Genomic DNA, 19,056 nt, shown 5'->3' with positions numbered 1-19,056 from the left:
GGAACGTCGCGGATTTTCGGCGCAGCTACGTGGATGGAAGCCCGAGAAGATTTCATCAGCAGTATACACCGGGTAAGCCTACATTCACATAAGTGTCTCGTAATATCTGTAACTAGTATAATCTGGAAATAGTCTCTGAAAACAACCTGGGAGATTTTTTTGTCGCGTTATCTCTAATTCTTATTATATATTATACTATGCTAAATAGGAAGTACCTTCTTAATGGTCTGAAACATTAGTTTTCTTTAATCGAGAACTGTTTTTCGGTTAATTAGCCGACGTCAGGAGACAATGAATATCACAAACAGACAAAATACGTGCAACTTACACAGATATTACTTATACTGAAGATACGAAAGATACAAAATGTTGATATGTAGAGTGCTTACAAAAATGAAGAGAGAGTTACATTTAACTAAAAATGAAAAGTAATGTTTTTACGTGATACATTTAACAACAAACGCAAACTAAATTTGAATTTACAATAGTAATTCAACTTTTGTATTCAGTTCCTCCAGTACAGGAATGTCTGCCGTCATACTCGATTCTTTTTAAGGAATGGTGACTGCGCAACCGTGCTTGCTCTGGCGAGATACTCTTACTTCACCGACATTAATTAGAATTAGGGTACCTTTTACGTTTTATTTAATTAGTAGCAGTAGCACGCCTGTTTTATGATTATATTTACATCCCCATACAATGTCTCGCATTTAAATTAGCTAAAAGTACAAGACCTGAAAGAATTGACCTTGCTTCAGACAAATCCTTCTGGAGCAGCGTAAGAGGGCTTAATAAGACTACTCTCATTTAATACTTGCAGTAGCAAAAAATATTTATAATTTCATTCGTATTAGCTTGTATTTCAACGGGTTCAGGTTCATGCGACACTGCGTTCTTAATCAGTAAAGTAGCTCTACCTTATCCTCCTGTTCTATCTGCTACAGTGGTATCACACAGAGGAATACTGTTCAGCTGTTTTTGGCATACGTTATCTACATCTTATAAAACTGATCAGCCTTTTTCAGTCGTCTTTGATTGATTTCACTTTGCGATGACTACCTATAGTTAGTCTTTGGCTCATTTTTAAAAGCTACTGTATTTGTGTTGTTAATCTCAATGCTTCGATGATTTCAGAAGTATCCATAAATTGTTCAATTGAGTGAGTTGCAGTCATTTCCACCATTGATATGCTACGATTAGTTCTTGATGTGACCGAATTTCCATTTGGTGTTAGCTAGCTGTTAATAGATTTTGTGGTACCGATGGAGTCTGTAGTCTTACGGCAGGTACTTTCACATACGGGATCACTCTCATTAAAGTGAGATGCTCTGCTTAACCAGCAGGACAGGGCAGATAGAATAAATTGTGGAAAGGGGCCAAAATAAGGGGCTGTCAGTTACACTCGAACATACAAATTTATTATTTGATCAAACATTACAAGAGACCCAAAAAAAAAATTCTTTAAACACACAGCTTTAATCTTTGGGACTTAATTACCAGCTGAAAGCTACTTTAATTTAAAATCGGCTGAAGGCCAATAACTTAAAACACAAGCTAATCAGGAATTTAAAAGGCAAGCCTTATCTTAAAACAGTTCTTTAGTTAGGCTGAAGTAAACAAGTTAAATTAAAATCGGCTGACGGCCGGACATTTAAAACTCCAAAACATTAATCTTTTTTAAATACCAAATTCCTTACGTGAAACAGTTCTTTAATTTAGGCAGAAGGCCTTAAGAACAAACAACTGAAACTCAAACCGACTGAAGGCCGAAGACTTCAAAATTCAATAGGTTGAACTTAACATGTTAAATTAAAATCAGCTGAAAGCCGAAGACTTAAAAATTCAAAATTTGTTTAAAACGCCAATGGGCTCACGTGAAACAGTACTTTAAACTAGGCTGAAGGCTTTAAGAGTAAAACAACTGTAATTTAAAACACAAAAATGGTTCAAATGGCTCTGAGCACTATGGGACTCAACATCTTAGGTCATAAGTCCCCTAGAACTTATAACTACTTAAACCTAACTAACCTAAGGACATCACACACACCCATGCCCGAGGCAGGATTCGAACCTGCGGCCGTAGCAGTCCCGCGGTTCCGGACTGCAGCGCCAGAACCGCACGGCCACCGCGGCCGGCTAAAACACAAAACCGACTAGAAACCACACAGGTAGCAACAAAACTCAGATTTCGTGTCCAGGGTCGGTGAGCCATGGACCTAGTAGCAATGGGAAAAGCCCCACACACTCCGACACCGCGCAGAGATCGCCAGCGGGCCCCGGCCAAACTACGCCCCGCCGAGGATTCCTCAATGCTCCACGACAACCGACCAACTGCTCACAGCCAGTACGCTCACAACATTTGAAATAACTTATCAGTCAAATTCACACAAACTACAAACAGTTTTACGAACACTTGGACGTAGAACCAGAAAATGCTACCGGCAGTGCCGAATCACGAGTCGGCACACACAACCAACCCATAAGCGGTCGCCGGCCAAGTACACGTCGTCCGGCACGACAACCATCCGACGACCAACCAGAGTCGTTGCCACTCCAATCTTGAGTGTCGGCAACGGTCGGGCGAGTCATGGCGGTCCGGACCTCACTGCTGCCGCGCCCCTGTACTTGTGTCGCGGGCCAACTCAAACACTGCCAGGTCCGAACTAACAGCTGGCACGTTCCAACTGGATGGTCGACACACGACGATCGGGAAGTAATAGCAGTCCAGCAAAGATAACACAGCAGGTTCAAAAAATGGCTCTGAGCACTATGGGACTTAACATCTATGGTCATCAGTCCCCTAGAACTTAGAACTACTTAAACCTAACTAACCTAAGGACAGCACACAACACCCAGCCATCACGAGGCAGAGAAAATCCCTGACCCCGCCGGGAATCGAACCCGGGAACCAGGGCGTGGGAAGCGAGAACGCTACCGCACGACCACGAGATGCAGGCTAACACAGCAGGGCTTATATCGATAAGCTCTGTTGCTGCTGCTCAAGGGTAGACAAAGCAGCAACTCAGTGACACAAGTAATTGAAATTAACATAACGGGGTGGCAGTACGGCAAAAACAGGATGTTAAATAATATATGGCAAGAACACTAGCCACGCACGGCTCATAAAGTTCAAACAATCTTGAAGCGACGTATATGACATCGAGAAAAGTAATCTAATATGAGACGCATGCGGTCGCAAATTTCGGGAATTATCACAAAAGTGGATGAAATATTTTTAATATGTGGCGTCATCAGATAACGTACCTCGTGGCGCGTCCAACGACTGGGCTTGTGATCCTATCCTCGCCGTTAGGGTCAGTGGTACACATCGGTCCGCTGTGCTACACTGTTTCCGAGCACCTTTTGTAAATGGCATCTGTAGTAAACTAGACCCAATTGGGAGCTACTTAACTGAGAATTTGCACCTCCGGTCACGAAAGATAACAACGGTCTGGAGAGCAATGTGCTGACCACAAGACCTTCCATCCAGTGAGGCCTTTCGTCTGACGATGACGCGGTGGTCGGTCGGTACCCTTTGGCCTTCCGTGGCCTAATCGGGAGGAGTAAACATAGAAGTTACAAAATTATTGACGAAACAAAATCTATTCTAATTTTGCATTTTTTTCTTTCGTCCCATCCATTTTCGTTTAGAGACTTAGCTTAGGAAAGAATACGTAAGCCATTTACTAATAGCGATAGAATTCATAAGCTTATAATTATTTACTTGCGGCGCAATACGGTAGCTTTTTGTTTTACTGTACTTTGAAATCGACCAGCGGAGACCAAGAGACCGATGAAAAATTGTAAATCGTATCACAATGTAATTGTCTAATGCAATGCAAAATAATACAGCCTGCCAGACACGAGACCCTAACACAGAGCTCCACGCGCTTATAGATGGGCAATATCGTTGCACTTGCGGTGAGGTACGTCGTCTGGTGACGTCTCACGTTCAGCATTTGTCATCCATTTCTGAGGGTATTTTTGTTCCGTCGTTACAACTACAAAAATAGTGTGTTTTTCTCTATAACCCTGTCACACTTCCGTCTGAACGGTTACCCTTGCATACGCTTCGACTCTTATAATGGCAGTAGTTTTTTATCCCTGCAACCTTCAGAATTTCTATGTGTTTATTCCAGTCGGCATCGTCAAAAACTATCTCTAAATCTACACATGCCATACACATAGGATTGCCTTCCTTTAGCCTTTGTAAGACATGATGTAGCGCCAGTACCGCTTAGCGTATTCCTACATTTCATCGGAACCGAAAGTAAATATCCCAGAGTTCGACTTCTACAACTTTTCTATTCTTCTGTAAGTACTTGGTGCAACGTCTTACAAGCATGACTTATTGAGCTGATAGTTTGGTAATATTCTCATCTCTGTTCTTTGAAACTTTAATTATCACATTTCTTGAAGTCTGAGAATATTTTGCCTGCCTCATATATCTCGTACAAAAGGTTGAATACTATTGCCATGACTGGCTGTACCAAGAGTCTCAATAAATGTCAGGGAATGCCCAGTGGCCAAGTTAGCGCAATCTACAAGTATCACAAATCTAAACTGAAAACCCGATGTCAGCACTGGGATCACTGTACGTGGCGGTGCACGAGTTTCAGTGGTTTCGACCTTCGAAAATATGTGAGCGAATGAGCCAGACCTGGAGTTACAACGAACCTAGAAACATAGCGCCTGGGTCCTTAAGAGAAGTCTGAGATAGTAAGTCGTATGACGCATGATGACAGCAGCGAACTGATGGTGCGCTAGCTCACATTAGGTGAACCGCCGGCAACATCAGCACATCTTGCATGGTGTTGATACCTTGGAATTGTTCTCTCAGTGTCATGTCAGCTCCAATTAAGCGGAACAAATTCCAGGCTAAATTGAAAAATTGTTCGAAATTCTTTCATTCTTAGTTACTTTACCGACTCCTGTCATTTGTTCTGAGAATTAAATGTAAGCTTTTTCTTTTGAAATTTTTAATTTGTTTCTTTTTACTCAATCGTTCCGCGATAGGACCTTTGAGTGAGACGACTTAAAACAGATCATATAAGATCCAGAGGTAAACTATCTATCAGTTGTTTCCGAAGTGTCTGTGGTTAATGACCACTCAATTTGTAATTACATTTAATCCTTACTCGCACTCTTGTAGTCCGCGCGGATAATTTGTTATTCCAGAGGTGTTACCGCGTAACCAGTCTTCAATCTGTCATATATATATTAGTTTCACCTTTTATTACCACTCTTACAGGTTGTTAATTCAAGTAATTTTCAGTTAGTAACTTCAGTTCTACTAACACTAGAAAGGCTAATACTCGCATTCCTCCTGCTTAACCGCAATGTATATGATCATTAATTAATAACAGCTTGACTGCTTGGTAAAATTCGTTTTACTGCCATCGATGCCCATCTTAACGACCCGAGCAACGCTTATGGCTGCAGACACCTCCCTACTCGTGTGCCCGCTCGTTATGTACTGGAACAATGCCGGTGAGACGGTACAATGCTCCCGCCGCCACAAAACGGCGCATAACGTACTAAAGCTTCCAGTACATTAGACTCGCCGATTAGTGTATGTTAAACAAAGATTAAATATCTAACTGATAGCGTTCTCTTTCGTTACCACCGGAAATCATTTTCTAAGTTCGGAAAGGGAATTCTGAAAATAAAGAGATGACACCTGAAACTGAAAAAAAAGTCTTTGGAGGACAATGAAAACAGTGGCTTATCCCATCCCGCACTTCCGCACTCAAAGGTAAATGACATTCTTGAATTAACTTGAGAATATATCAGTTTAAGCTATTATTATTTCTCTTTTGAACAAATACACTAATTGTTACAGAGCGCATTCATGTACAATAATTAAAAGAAAAGCATCGCTAAGAAATTCCATTCAATAAAGAAAGGTGCACATTGAAAGTATACATAAATGTATCCATACTGCACAGTAAAGTTATCCATTAAATTAATCACCTTGTCAAAGTAAGTTATTACACCAACTCAGCAGAATTTCTAATCAACAAATGCAGACGATGTCAAAATGTGTAATTCTGTGCATTTCACTTTTATTAATTAGAATAAATCTGTTTTTCCTAGATTATTTAGTTACAAAAAAGTAAATAAAAGAAGGTAGATGTGCCCAGTTCACAGAAGAGATTGTATTATAAAGACAAAATCTTATTCAATTATGAAATTCATTTACAAAAACGTTCCGCTAATCTGCTACAAGAAAACACCGTGCACCTTTTTAAGCCCTACTCTTTGCTTGTATTCAGCACAATCACTCACACAATAAGTTCTCGTAGTTCGGTAAGCTGCCGTGCGGAACGATGTAGGTATTAAATGGTTTACACTTGCTGTTACCGTACACTTATCTGTTCGCAACACGCCCATCAATCATACTTATGCCTCTGCACAAAAATGCTCACAGGATTAATGCCACATAGAACTCACTACGGCAGTAAAACTTTTGCTACAGTTAAATGCAACGTTTTTCTGCTTTAGAACGCTCCCTGCAGTTACGTTCATTACGTGTCACAGTACCTATGTCTCGTACCACCACAATGCTTCTTCTTTCCTGTATGATGATAGCGTTTGTTGTTTGACTTGTACGTCACTTCCTCCACATACATCAATAACTATTGCTGTTTGTGCTCGAAATACGTTCCCTATTTCTGCCTTGCATGGTTCCAAATTTGACAGTTCCTTCCCGCCACTGTCCGATCCGAAATTGCATCGTGACACGATACGCTCTTTGTAGCGTCTCCCTTCTGAAATTTTTCATGTAGTGCTGTTAATGTGATTGATACTTTAATCCAAGCAATATCCAATCAGCAACTTCAGAACTACTCACACTAGAAAGAGTAATACTTGCAACATCTACTTAGCATTTTATACATGTGACGAGGTTAGTACCCGGCGTTTCCAGGGAATGTATGTATTCCAGTCCTCTACTAGTCCATCTCCTGCTTCCCTCCCCTCTTCTCTCTCCACGTTATCACCCTCAGCCCAGTAGGAGTCTGGTGCTTCTTACCACGATGGTATTTCTTTCCAGGTCGTAACTAACCAAATTTGGTCGAAATCGTTCCAGGGATTTAGGATGAGCTTTCTGCCCCTGTATTTCGTCGCGTACAAGCATATTAAATATATTTAAGATATATTTAACATATTTCACAGGTACAAGGTGACACAGAAAAACGGGAACATTTCCACAATCCAATAAAACTATAAGTGAAGGAAGAAATAAATTGCATTCATAGTAACTGAAACCTTACAACATTGCCATTTACGAAACATTGATGGTATTTATCATTTTTTTTTAAAATTACGTCCTCTACGTAGCGTCCTTCTGTACGAATACATTCGTGAAATCTGCTGTTGAGATTCCTCATTGCCCACTGCAACATCGCAGCTGGGATACTGGGAATTGCATCCCGAATTCTCTGTTTTATCTCATCCTGGGTTCTTTGTCGAGTCGTTTAGACTTTATTCTTGAGGCAGCCCCACAGAAAAAAATCACAAACGGATAAATATGGCTCGAAATCTGGCAGAAATTCCAAATAGATTCTGATCATACACAAATAACACCAGTGGCAAGAAGCAATCAATACCTTCACTGCGCGATAACAACGGTCACTGATGACAGTGCCACTAACGCAGAGCTATTAAACACGGTTTTCCGAAACTCCTTCACCAAAGAAGACGAAGTAAATATTCCTGAATTCCAATCAAGAATAACTGCCAAGATGAAAAACATAGAAGTAGATATCCTCGGTGTAACAAAGCAGCTTAAATCACTTAATAAAATCAAGGCCTCCGGTCCAGATTGTATACCAGTCAGGTTCGCCTCAGAGTATGCTGATAAAATAGCTCCATATTTAGCAATTATATACAACGACTCGCTCACAGAAAGATCCGTACCTAAAGATAGGAAAATTGCTCATGTCACACCAATACCTAAGAAGGGAAGTAGGAGTAATCCGCTGAATCACAGGCCTATATCACTAATGTCAAATTTCAGTAGGGTTTGGGGATATATACGGTATTCGAACATTATGAAGTACCTCGAAGAAAACGATTTATTGACACATAGTCATCACGGATTCAGAAAATATCATTCTTGTGAAACACAACTAGCTCTTTATACTCATGAAGTAGTAAGTGCTATCGACAGGGGATGTCAAATTGATTCCATGTTTTTAGATTTCAAGAAGGCTTTCGACACTATTACTCACAAGCGTCTTCTAACCAAACTGCTTGCCAACGGAGTATCGCCTCGGTTCTGCGACTTGATTCGTGATTTCCTATCAGAAAGGTCACGGGATAGTAATAATAGACGCAACGTCATCGAGTAAAACAGAAGTAATATCCGGCGTTCCCCAAGGAAGTGTTATAGGCCCTCTATTGTTCCTGATCTATATTAACGACATAGGAGACAGCCTGATTAGCCGTCTTAGATTTCTTGCAGATGATGCTTTCATTTACCGTTTTGTAAAGTCATCAGATGATCAAAACGACTTGCAAAATGATTTAGATAAGATATCTGTAGGGTGCGAAAAGTGGCAACTGACCCTGAATAAAGAAAAGTGTGAGTACATGAGTACTAAAATAAATCAGCTAATTTTCGATTACACAAATCTGAAGGCTGTAAATTCACCTATGTACTTAGGGATAACAATTACAAAAAACCTAAATTGGAAAGATTACATAGAAAATGTTGTGGGTAGAGCAAACTAAAGACTGCGATTCATTGGCAGAACACTTAGAAGGTCCAACAGGTCTACTAAAGAGACTGCTTACACCACGCTTGTCCGCCCTATTCTGGAGTATTGCGGTGCGGTGCGGGATCCGCATCAGGTGGGACTGACGGATGATGTCGAAAAGTACAAAGAAGGGCAGCTCGTTTTGCATTATCGCGAAATAGTGGAGATAGTATCACTGATATTATACGTGAATTGGAGTGGCAATCATGAAAACAAACGCGTTTTTCGTTGCGACGGGATCTTCTCATGAAATTTCAATCACCAGTTTTCTCCTCCGATTGCGAAAACATTCCGTTGCCACCCACCTACATAGGGAGAAATGATCATCACAATAAAATAAGAGAAATCAGGGCTCGCACAGAGAAATTTAAGTGCTCGTTACTCCCGCGTGCCGTTCGAAAGTGGAACGGTAGAGAGACAGCTTGAAGGTGGTTCACTGAACTTTCTGCTAGGCACTTTGTCGTGAATAGCAGAGTACCCACGTGGATGTAGATGTAGATCTAGGGGGCCAGGGAATGTTACCGAATCGTGAGATCACACGGTTGCCAAAACGTTCTCGGACATTTGCGATTGGTTGCCTTGCAATGTGTGATGTCGCTCCGATGTTTAAACCAGGCTTCTCGAACGTTTGGTAAGTTGTTCAATGGAGGTGTAGTCAAAGTTCCTAACATCTCCACGTAACGATCGGCATTGACAGTTATCGTGTTTCCCTGTTCATTTGCGAAAAAATACGGTCCGATAATCATATGTGATGAAACACAACACCACACTGTCACTTTATTTGCGTGTAAAGGTAGCCCATTCACGTCATTAGGATTTGTGTTTGCCCAATCACGGAGTTCTTTTTATTCATATAGCCTGTGGGATGATAGTGTGCCTCATCTGACATCCACAACTTAGAAATTCATCGTTATTGTTTATTTTTGTTATCATTTGTTGACAGAATCCTAATAGTAACCGGCAATCGTTGTCCTTCAATTGTTGCACCATCTGTAGTTGGTACGAATGAAATTTTAAATCAAGATGAAGAATTCTGCGAACACTCTCCCGCGAAATTCCAATCCATGGTGCTTGCTTACGAATTGAACGCCGTGGGCTCCGTAAGACAGACTCGCGTACAACATCAGTGTTCGCTGGAGAACACACACTTTTCGGTCATCCTGCTGGTTTCTTCTTGAGGGCAGATCCAGTCTCTTCGAAGTTATTAATCGAACATTTTGTGGAATGTTACGACGGAACGGCATCAAGACGTCCTAAATTATAAAAACGTCGAAACTCCCTCTGCGCCGCTGCCAAACTATCATTGTTTATATAAAACATTTTTATGGCTAACACACACTGTTATCCGTTCCACTGATCCGTGATTACTGAAATTGCGGACTGTTTACTGCCTAACTGTCACGAAACCGCAGTGCTGCCACCTCCCGATGGCTGCCACCACTCATTTCAAACATTCCCGTTATTCTGTGTTACCTTGTACTTGTGCACATACGAGTGTTTTCACCAGTATTCCTAGTGAATATCAAACGCCAGTTTCATTTTCCGCATCTCAATGTTCACGACGTCATATCTCCTGAACTGCAAGTCGTACAATGGTAAATTTTTGTAGGTACATTCAGGAATATATGTGGATACGGTCTGCGCAATGTATTGAGAATACAGTTAATAGTAAGGTAATAATAAATTAAAACGTCTTGCAGGTTACCCCAATTGTCCACGCATCTCAGTATTTGACGTCATATCTCCTGAACTATATTCCATACATGCGGACATTTTTGTACGTACAATCGGCAGAATATGTGGATACGGTCTACGACATGTTTTGCGAATAGAGACAGTAGTGACGTTAAGAATGATGCGGCAGTTTCTCACGCATCTCAGTGTCTATGACGTCACATCTCATGAAATAGACTTCGTACATACAGTGGTATATGTGAATACTGTTTGCTAAATGTGTCGGAAATACAGTTAGAAGTAAAAAAGTAATGACGTCTTGCTTCATGTGACAGTTTTACAGCGTGAACGGCGAAAATGTAGTATGCGATAAACTTTTTTTTTCCTTTCACCTTTTTGCACGCGTTGTCAACGAGAAAAAGTTTCGTGAAGGTTTCAAATTATGCGTAAGTTTTGTTGCAAGTCACTAAATACTCGAGTAGTGGAAGAATAAAGTGTGGCGATTGGTGCATAGTAGGTTTCACTGTTTTTTCATAGCCATTCCCACCACTTGGATAGGTTGGTGTTTCTTACCCTCCCAGCAATTATCTGCAGACATTAAGTGATATGGCCGGCCACGGTGGTCTAGCGGTTCTGGCGCTGCCGTCCGGAACCGCGGGACTGCTACGGTCGCAGGTTCGAATCCTGACTCGGGCATGGATGTGTGTGATGTCCTTAGGTTAGTTAGGTTTAAGTAGTTCTAAGTTCTAGGGGACTTATGACCTAAGATGTTGAGTCCCATAGTGCTCAGAGCCATTTGAACCATTTATGTGATATGTGTATCAAATTTGATAGAAATCGACAAGTGCTTCAGGGGAAGATGTGCAACGTATATATTCGTACATACATTTTTCTAATGTATATACATAATTAATTAATAACCTCTAAACTACTTGATACAATTCTTCCTCGCAATACCATATTTAGCTTTTACTGCCTCTGGTCGCCATCTTAAAGATCCGATCGACTCTCAGAGATGCAGACACATACATGCTTTCGTGATCGCTCATTACCTACTGGAAAAATGTCGGTGTGACTTGTACATACTCCAGCCACCGAAAAAAAGCACATAACGTACCGAAGATTCCAAAATGTCTGAACTGACGGCTAGCGAATCTTAACCATAGCTTACCACTGTAACAGACACAGTAATCTTATGCAAACTATCTGAGTTACAATTAAAAAGTTATAAGGCTGACCTTGCGAAAACTAGACAGACTTTCAAAGAATCCAAATCAATTTTACTGTTTCCTACGCAAAATTGTGTCAATCCAGCCAGTATACATCTTATACGTGCTATTTAGTAAGCCTTATCTCATAGTGGAGATCAATAATTAACTTTTAGCAGCATTGAAAATGATTCTCTAATCTAATATTGATTTACATGAATGTGAAGTATGTCTGCGGACAACAGAGAGTAAATAAACGTGGTTCATTGCCCTTTAAGCTAGTTAAGTGACTTGGCCGACTTGCAGTTTAAAATCTGGCGTTGCTTTCATCGCCATTGTTACAACATTGTTATGTAGTAGAGGTTTATTCTTATTTATGATTTACGAGTTATGTCAGAGTTTTTGTAGTGTTGGAGTGTTGTGTGTAACGCTTGATGAGAATTATTTCATGTCTCTCGTTATTAACGTGTGTGTGCTAGATTTGTTACTGGTAGGTTTGATCATCACGCGAGAGTTACGGAAATGCTCCAGGAACTCGGGTGGGAATCTCTAGGCGAAAGGAGGCGTTCTCTTCGTGAATCGCTACTGAGGAAATTTAGAGAACCAGCATTTGAGGCTGACTGCAGTACAATTGTACTGCCCCCAACTTACATTTCGCGGAAAGACCACGTAGGTAAGATAAGAGAGATTAGGGCTCGTACAGAGGCATATAGGCAGTCATTTTTCCCTCGTTCTATTTGGGAGTGGAACAAGGAGAGAAGATGCTAGTTGTGGTACGAGGTCCCGTCCGCCACGCACCGTATGGTGGATTGCGGAATATGTATGTAGATGTAGATGTAATGCGCAAGCACATTAGAACACTTTTACCAGATCTCAACATCGTTTTTCTCGTGAACAAGTTCCGAAAACGTCCGTAGCATGTTCCTTACCTGTTGTAGTGGCTACTTGCGTCCGCCCTTCGGTGCATGCACTTTCGTATCAGTCTTCTAAATTTATGTTGAAGGATAGGCAGTAAGAGAGAAAATGCATATTCAGACTCTTCTTTATTATTTCTGACTCATATCGGCTTAGAATTTCTTTAATACTAAATGCTTTCAGCTAATTCTCTGCTACGCCAGATACACGGCGTCACTATACACACGTTACTTGATGTTTCAGCATTAGCTATGACAACATTCCAGCTGTATTTGTTAGTGTCTCTCTAACTGCAAATGGCTTCTATTTTTAGATAGATACTGGCAGTAAAAAATCTTGAGGTACACAAAATTGTGAACTTACTTACCGCTTCTAGTCTCTTAACAGAACGCTTTGGAAATTCCTCCAGTTGTATGTTACACACTACTTGCAACTTAACGTTGAACAATGATCTGCAGTTTACATTATTTATAGGAAGGCTCGTCAAATGGTAATAATTACTTAAACGGTCAGGTAACTGCGCTCCACAATGAATCTCCTTAAGACTGTCTCTCGTCGGTGGCATACTCATTCATCCAACACACTGTTATATTACACAAGCTGCGACATTGTCACGAAAAAACAGTGACTCGCATATGTTATAAGTTTCTTTAATTTACGTCTGTGGTCACAAACTTTTTGCTGACAAAAAACTCTTTGTTAACAAAAAGTTTGTGACCAAAGACGTAAATTAAAGGAAAATTACTGTTGTATTAATTTTCTGATATGTGGACTTGCTTTTCAAGTAAAAAAAAATGTGGTGGAGGATAATTTTTTGCGTTAAAACTGCATCATAATTTGGATTAAGGTAAATTGTCTGCACTTAAAAAAGGTTAATACTTACGGTATCACAAATTAGTAAGAACGTATTTAGTATTCACGTCTAACGCAGTAAGTTGTATGTAAGTTGAATATTTTCATACGAGTTTAAAAGGTGTAGAACAATACAGTGAAGTCTAAGCTGGTTTAAAACTATATATAATCACTAAAATGTGAGCGTAGTATGCGTTGATCAGTGGAACGTGACGTCGGCAGCTGTAATTATAAATGCTATTGAACTAACAAGTTATGCATGATGGTTATTATTGTATTGCTCCAAAATAGAAACTTTATCTGTATCAATGAAAATCGCCGAACAGCCGTATGTTTTGAGAAGTTATTTTACTCAGGTTTTTCTTTTACATGTCCCGTATCCACAATGGATCAACAAGGAAAATATTGTGAATTGTAAGAAATAGCATGGTTCATCCATGCTGATTTGTGTCGACATACGTAGTTGACTACAGTAATGTTCCATAACATTTCTGAGGGTCATACCTCGGTGATAGAGAGGCGTGGTTAAATGTTTTGGATAGGCCCTTGGCTACGGGCCATTTTTACACCCAACAGAAAAAATCAAAGCTTTACTGACGCATAAAGTTCTTTTCACATGAATGACATGCTCAGTTCTAGAAGGTAAAAACCACCGAAAAAAAGCTCATATCGCAGCACAAAACAATCGAATATGCTCCCATTTAAAAGACTAACTGAAAAGTGGGGTACTGGCTCGCATACCCTACCTTCCCCAGTGTCTACAAAAATTTTCCCAACAACTTTGGCCTGAGAAATCTTTTTTTTTTCTTTTTTTTGAGAGAGATAGAGAGAGAGAGAAAGAGAGAGAGAGAAAACAATAATGTGACAGTGGGAAAGGGGCTAAAAGTACACAGTGGTTACGGTATAGGGACAGAGAATGGAAATATGAGGAAAAGAGGAAGACACAGTAGCACTGGAAAGTAGTTGACAGTGACAGACAGTGCTAGGAAAAGAGTGAAGGCCAAAATGCTAGTGGAAGAGGAATAAAGGGACAGAGAATGTGGAAATGGGTGAGAGCCAGTGATAATGAAATACGGAGTCTATGAGGAAGAGTAAGAGAGGTAGAGTGGCAGTGAGAAGAGGCAGCAGCGGTGTGAAGAGGCATACAGTGACACTGAGAAGGGACATTAGTAGCAGGACAAAATGAGGGATATTGTGACTATGAGACAGGAGACATAAAGAGGTGATGTCAATCAGTGGGGCTGAGTGACTCAGTAAGAAAGAGAAAGTGGAAGTGGATGGACATGAGCGACTTACAGCGATGGACAATTGAGTGTGAGCGAATTACAGTTTGGTGCCCTTGTGGGATGGAAAAGTAAGCTGCATGTTAAAAAGGGTGTCAATACGTTCACGAGCCAAAATTTTTGGGCGATTTTTAAAGATCCTATGAAAGGTAGAAAGAGGCAGCTGGCATGTCACTTTCAGCCAGAGTCTTTTAAACAGAAATGTATTCGACACTTTTCTGCTACGATAGATGCATTCTTTTGCTGGTATTGATGATTCATGTATTAAATTTAATAATCATTACAATTGTTTGAGCAGTGTAATAGAAAGAAATGAAACTGAGACTCCTTCATTTTTCAAGTATACTTAGCATGTCGACTGTGTACAATATCATTGATCACGTCTTTGGTGGACACAAATCGAAATTGCTGTAATAGTGTCATACCTCCTAAACTGTTCCTCAGGTGATAGTTATACACAAACGGAAAAAAATCGGAACATCAAAAAGGGGCTGTGCAACATAAATGAAAGCTGGCAGGCTTGTTTCTACATCTGAAACATGATGTCTATTCAGATTTCACGGCAGTCGCATAAGAGCGGCGCTAGCAACGCAACTATGATGATGCAGACCAGGGTTGCTTTAAGTACATGCTGTAACGATCGTGAGCGGTTGTTACTTTTGACATTTGGACATAGTGAGTTCATGTTAGTCAAGATTGACTTTAAGGAGACAAAGACAGCATTATCAGCACGTCACAAAGTTTGAACGAAGTCTTGAAACAGGATTACAAGAAGCTGGATGTTCCTTCTGCGATATTGCAGAATGATTTGGCAGTAATGTAGCCACTGTACATGATTTCTGGAATTAGTGGTCACGGAAAAGTGCGATAGCTAGAAGATCGAGCTCCAGACTGCTACATGGCACTAGTGAGATTTCATATGACAGCAGGAGCGCTCTCGTGGTTATCCTACGCACACTGACTGCAAATCTGTACGTCAATCCGGTGAGTCGACCTGTTACGGTGCCAGTCATGAACAACATTAAGGAGGTGTTTTCCAACAGGATAAAGCCCGCTCACAAACCAGTGTTGTAACCCAACTTGCTCCACAGAGTGCCGACAACTTGTCTTGGTTTCCTCGATCACCAGAGCTGTCTCTAATCGAGAACATATGGGAGTTCATTCGAACAGCTCCAGCGTCATCCACAAACAGCAATAACCGGCCCTGTATTGACCGACTAATTGCAACAGGCACTCAAGTGCATTCCACAAACTGACATCTATCACCCGTGTAGCACAATGCATGCACATTTGCATGTTTGCATTCAACGTTCTGGTGGTTACGCCCGTTATTGATGTATCAGCTTTTGATGATTCCAATGGCTTATCTCGCTCTGTGATCTTGCAATGTTAATCGTGTAAATATATTACCTAGACAAAAATATTATCGAAATTCATTACTCTACATTAATTATTTTTTGTGATGCTGTTTTTTCCCATCAGTATATAAAGACTTTAGAAGATAAAAGTGTCGTCAAACCTCAGTATGGTTTGAATACCACTGTGCTTTACTAGACCGGACCATACTGGAGGTGAGATGTGGTTTCCTTCCTCTGCGTTCTGAACTGAGTTACACTGCCATTTGTAGGGGCACGTGCACTTTTAACGTGAACTCTGAACCACCGTGCATCTAGTCATTCTTCACACTAATAAATATTACCAATGATCAAAGAAATGGTGCTACCTAAAAATCCGAGTACCGACGAGGGATCGAAGTCTAAATCATTTGATCCGTAGTTGGGTACTTAAGCACTTTTCTCATATTTTCACTGAGCCGCGCACTGTATCTTCAGTTATTTGATATTCGTTATTTCAGGCGCATCAACGAGGCTTTGTGGCTGTTGACTGCACTGCGCTAAGCACTCGTTCCTCAGAAAAGTTTCTCGGTATGTAAGCTGTCTGAAAGAAATGATAAGTGATTATCAGAGATGATGGATTAATTACGATGTGTAACAAGTAGTAATGTACAGATCTAAGAGATGTATCTGGCTGGGAATAAGCACACAGAAAGGAATCGTATTACGTGAAAGAATATATAGAGATACAACGAATGCCGTCGTAACAGTGCAGTAGTGTCTGTTTTGAATCTGGTTAGACACAGCATATAATCTGCTCAACTCGTGATGGATAAAACAACAGGAGAGTGTATTCAGTTAAGAACTTCGGTAGTGGGTGTGTGGCCTGCGTTCCACTATTGTTATACGCAGCGGAGGGCTGGTACTACAGAGGTTTTGACGTAAAAGCCGCCCACGTACTACTGCGAACACGGCGTTATACGAAACTCTGCTATCGAAACAAAAAGGCAACAACAAAGGCATTGTAGTTTGGCTTCATTCTATTCCCCTAAGTAACATGGGATTATAGCACAGAACAAGCTGACAAAATAATGTCGCTAATAAATATAAACCAACGTTGTCGACATCCTGTAACGTTAGTATATATAGCAAACTTGGGGACGCTCGATGAACGAGATCAGCGAGGTGTGAGGTAAATAGCTGACGCTGCAGACTTCATACAGCAAGAAACGTATTATCGGAATGTATACCAACCGCATTTCATCCAGGTAAATTGAATACAGATCAGAGAAGATAAACTTCTTTGCCAAGATAGCTAATAATAACCTTCATTCTCGATAATTGGTTTCGGTAACCCATGTTACCATCTTCAAATCTCGACAGACAGGTTATTGCATATTTCTTAAAATAGCAGTAAAAGTACTCTTTTTTTTTTTCTAAGATGGTATCTCTTCTTTCGGACATGTCCGAACCATCGGTGACCAACCAGCACGTTACACGTTGGAATGAAATTTCAATGAAATAAACACCCTTAGCTGCTTACAGGCGTTGACATACGTCAACGGGGACAGATGAAAATCTGTGCCCCGACCGGGACTCGAACCCGATATCTCCGGCTTACATGGCAGACACTCTATACATCTGAGCCACCGAGGACACAGAGGATACCGCTACTGCAGGAATTTCTAACTGGCACGCCTCCCGCCAAACCCACATTCTCAAGGTATTGTCCCGCACTACATTCGTAGTGCCCCGCCCATTATACTCATTACTCGCGGCGCGTTGTCGATTCCCGTAAGAGTTCGGGCACTGTCTGCGCATTCACCCAGTAGAAGAAGATGGTCAAGTGGCCGGTGAGCCTTAACTATATATATTTACTAAGATGATATCAGTTATTTCGGACACGTCCGAAAGAACAGATACCATCAGTGACCAAGCAGCTCGTTATGATAAAATTACAATGAAATGAACACCCTTGGCTGCTTAAAAGCCACTTGACCATCTTCTTCTTCTGTGCAAATGCACAAAAAGTGCCCGAACTCTTACGGGAATCGGCAACGCGCCGCAAGTAATAGGTATAATCAGAAAGTAGCATATGTTGATGAAACCCACGGCTAATGTAATTATTTGTCAGCTCTGGTTCGTGTCCCCTAGAACTTAGAACTACTTAAACCTAACTAACCTAAGGACATCACACACATCCATGCCTGAAGCAGGATTCGAGCCTGCGACCGTAGCGGTCGCGCGGTTCCAGACTGAAGCGCCTAGAACCGCTCGGCCACTCCGGCCGGCTCGTAATATAACACTGTTAACAACAACGATAGTACATATATATAGAGTTTCACTAAATATAAAAAAATACTAATTCTATTCATGAAGCCTTAATTATCATTTCGAAAAACAAAATTACATAATTAGTTTTTTATTTGTCCGAAGATTCATTTCTGCACTTCTGCTGAAATTCCCGCACCACATTACAGTAGCAGGCCACAAAAGCAGCCGAACCAAAGTGACCCATACCGCTATAAAGTTACTTGTGTTTTTCGTTTGAAACTACAAAAATCTATGCAACAACGCACGCTCATAAGACACAGTGATAAATGTGGTCATACAAGTCTGAATGAAGAACTGAGTGACAGGCATTCCAACTGTGAAGAGCAGAAGTACGTGAAGTGGAAGCGATGCAGTCCCAAGACCGGTTTAACACTGTCGAGGCTGTAGTGGAAAATTCGGGCCATTTCTCTCTGATCAGTTTTCAACAATTTGTACGGCACTACAGACCATCTGGTTACCGCGACTGCTCAAACGCATTTGCAACGCCAGCCAAACATACGAAGCAGCTATGTGAATGAAATCTTGATGACTTCTTAAGCAGCCTAATCAGCATGGACGCGAAATAAAAAAGGAAGGAGAATAACTAGATTATCATGAAGGGTCACATAAATGTAATTCTGTATATAACAGTCAACTTTTGCTATCATGAAAGGGGACTATGATAAACTAGTAAATGAATATTGTGTGGAATGTA

This window comes from Schistocerca cancellata, chromosome 1 (assembly GCF_023864275.1).
Source record: "Schistocerca cancellata isolate TAMUIC-IGC-003103 chromosome 1, iqSchCanc2.1, whole genome shotgun sequence".
NCBI classification, from domain to species: Eukaryota; Metazoa; Arthropoda; class Insecta; order Orthoptera; family Acrididae; genus Schistocerca; species Schistocerca cancellata.
The sequence above is the reverse complement of the archived record's forward strand: the minus strand, read 5'-3'. Positions refer to the sequence as shown.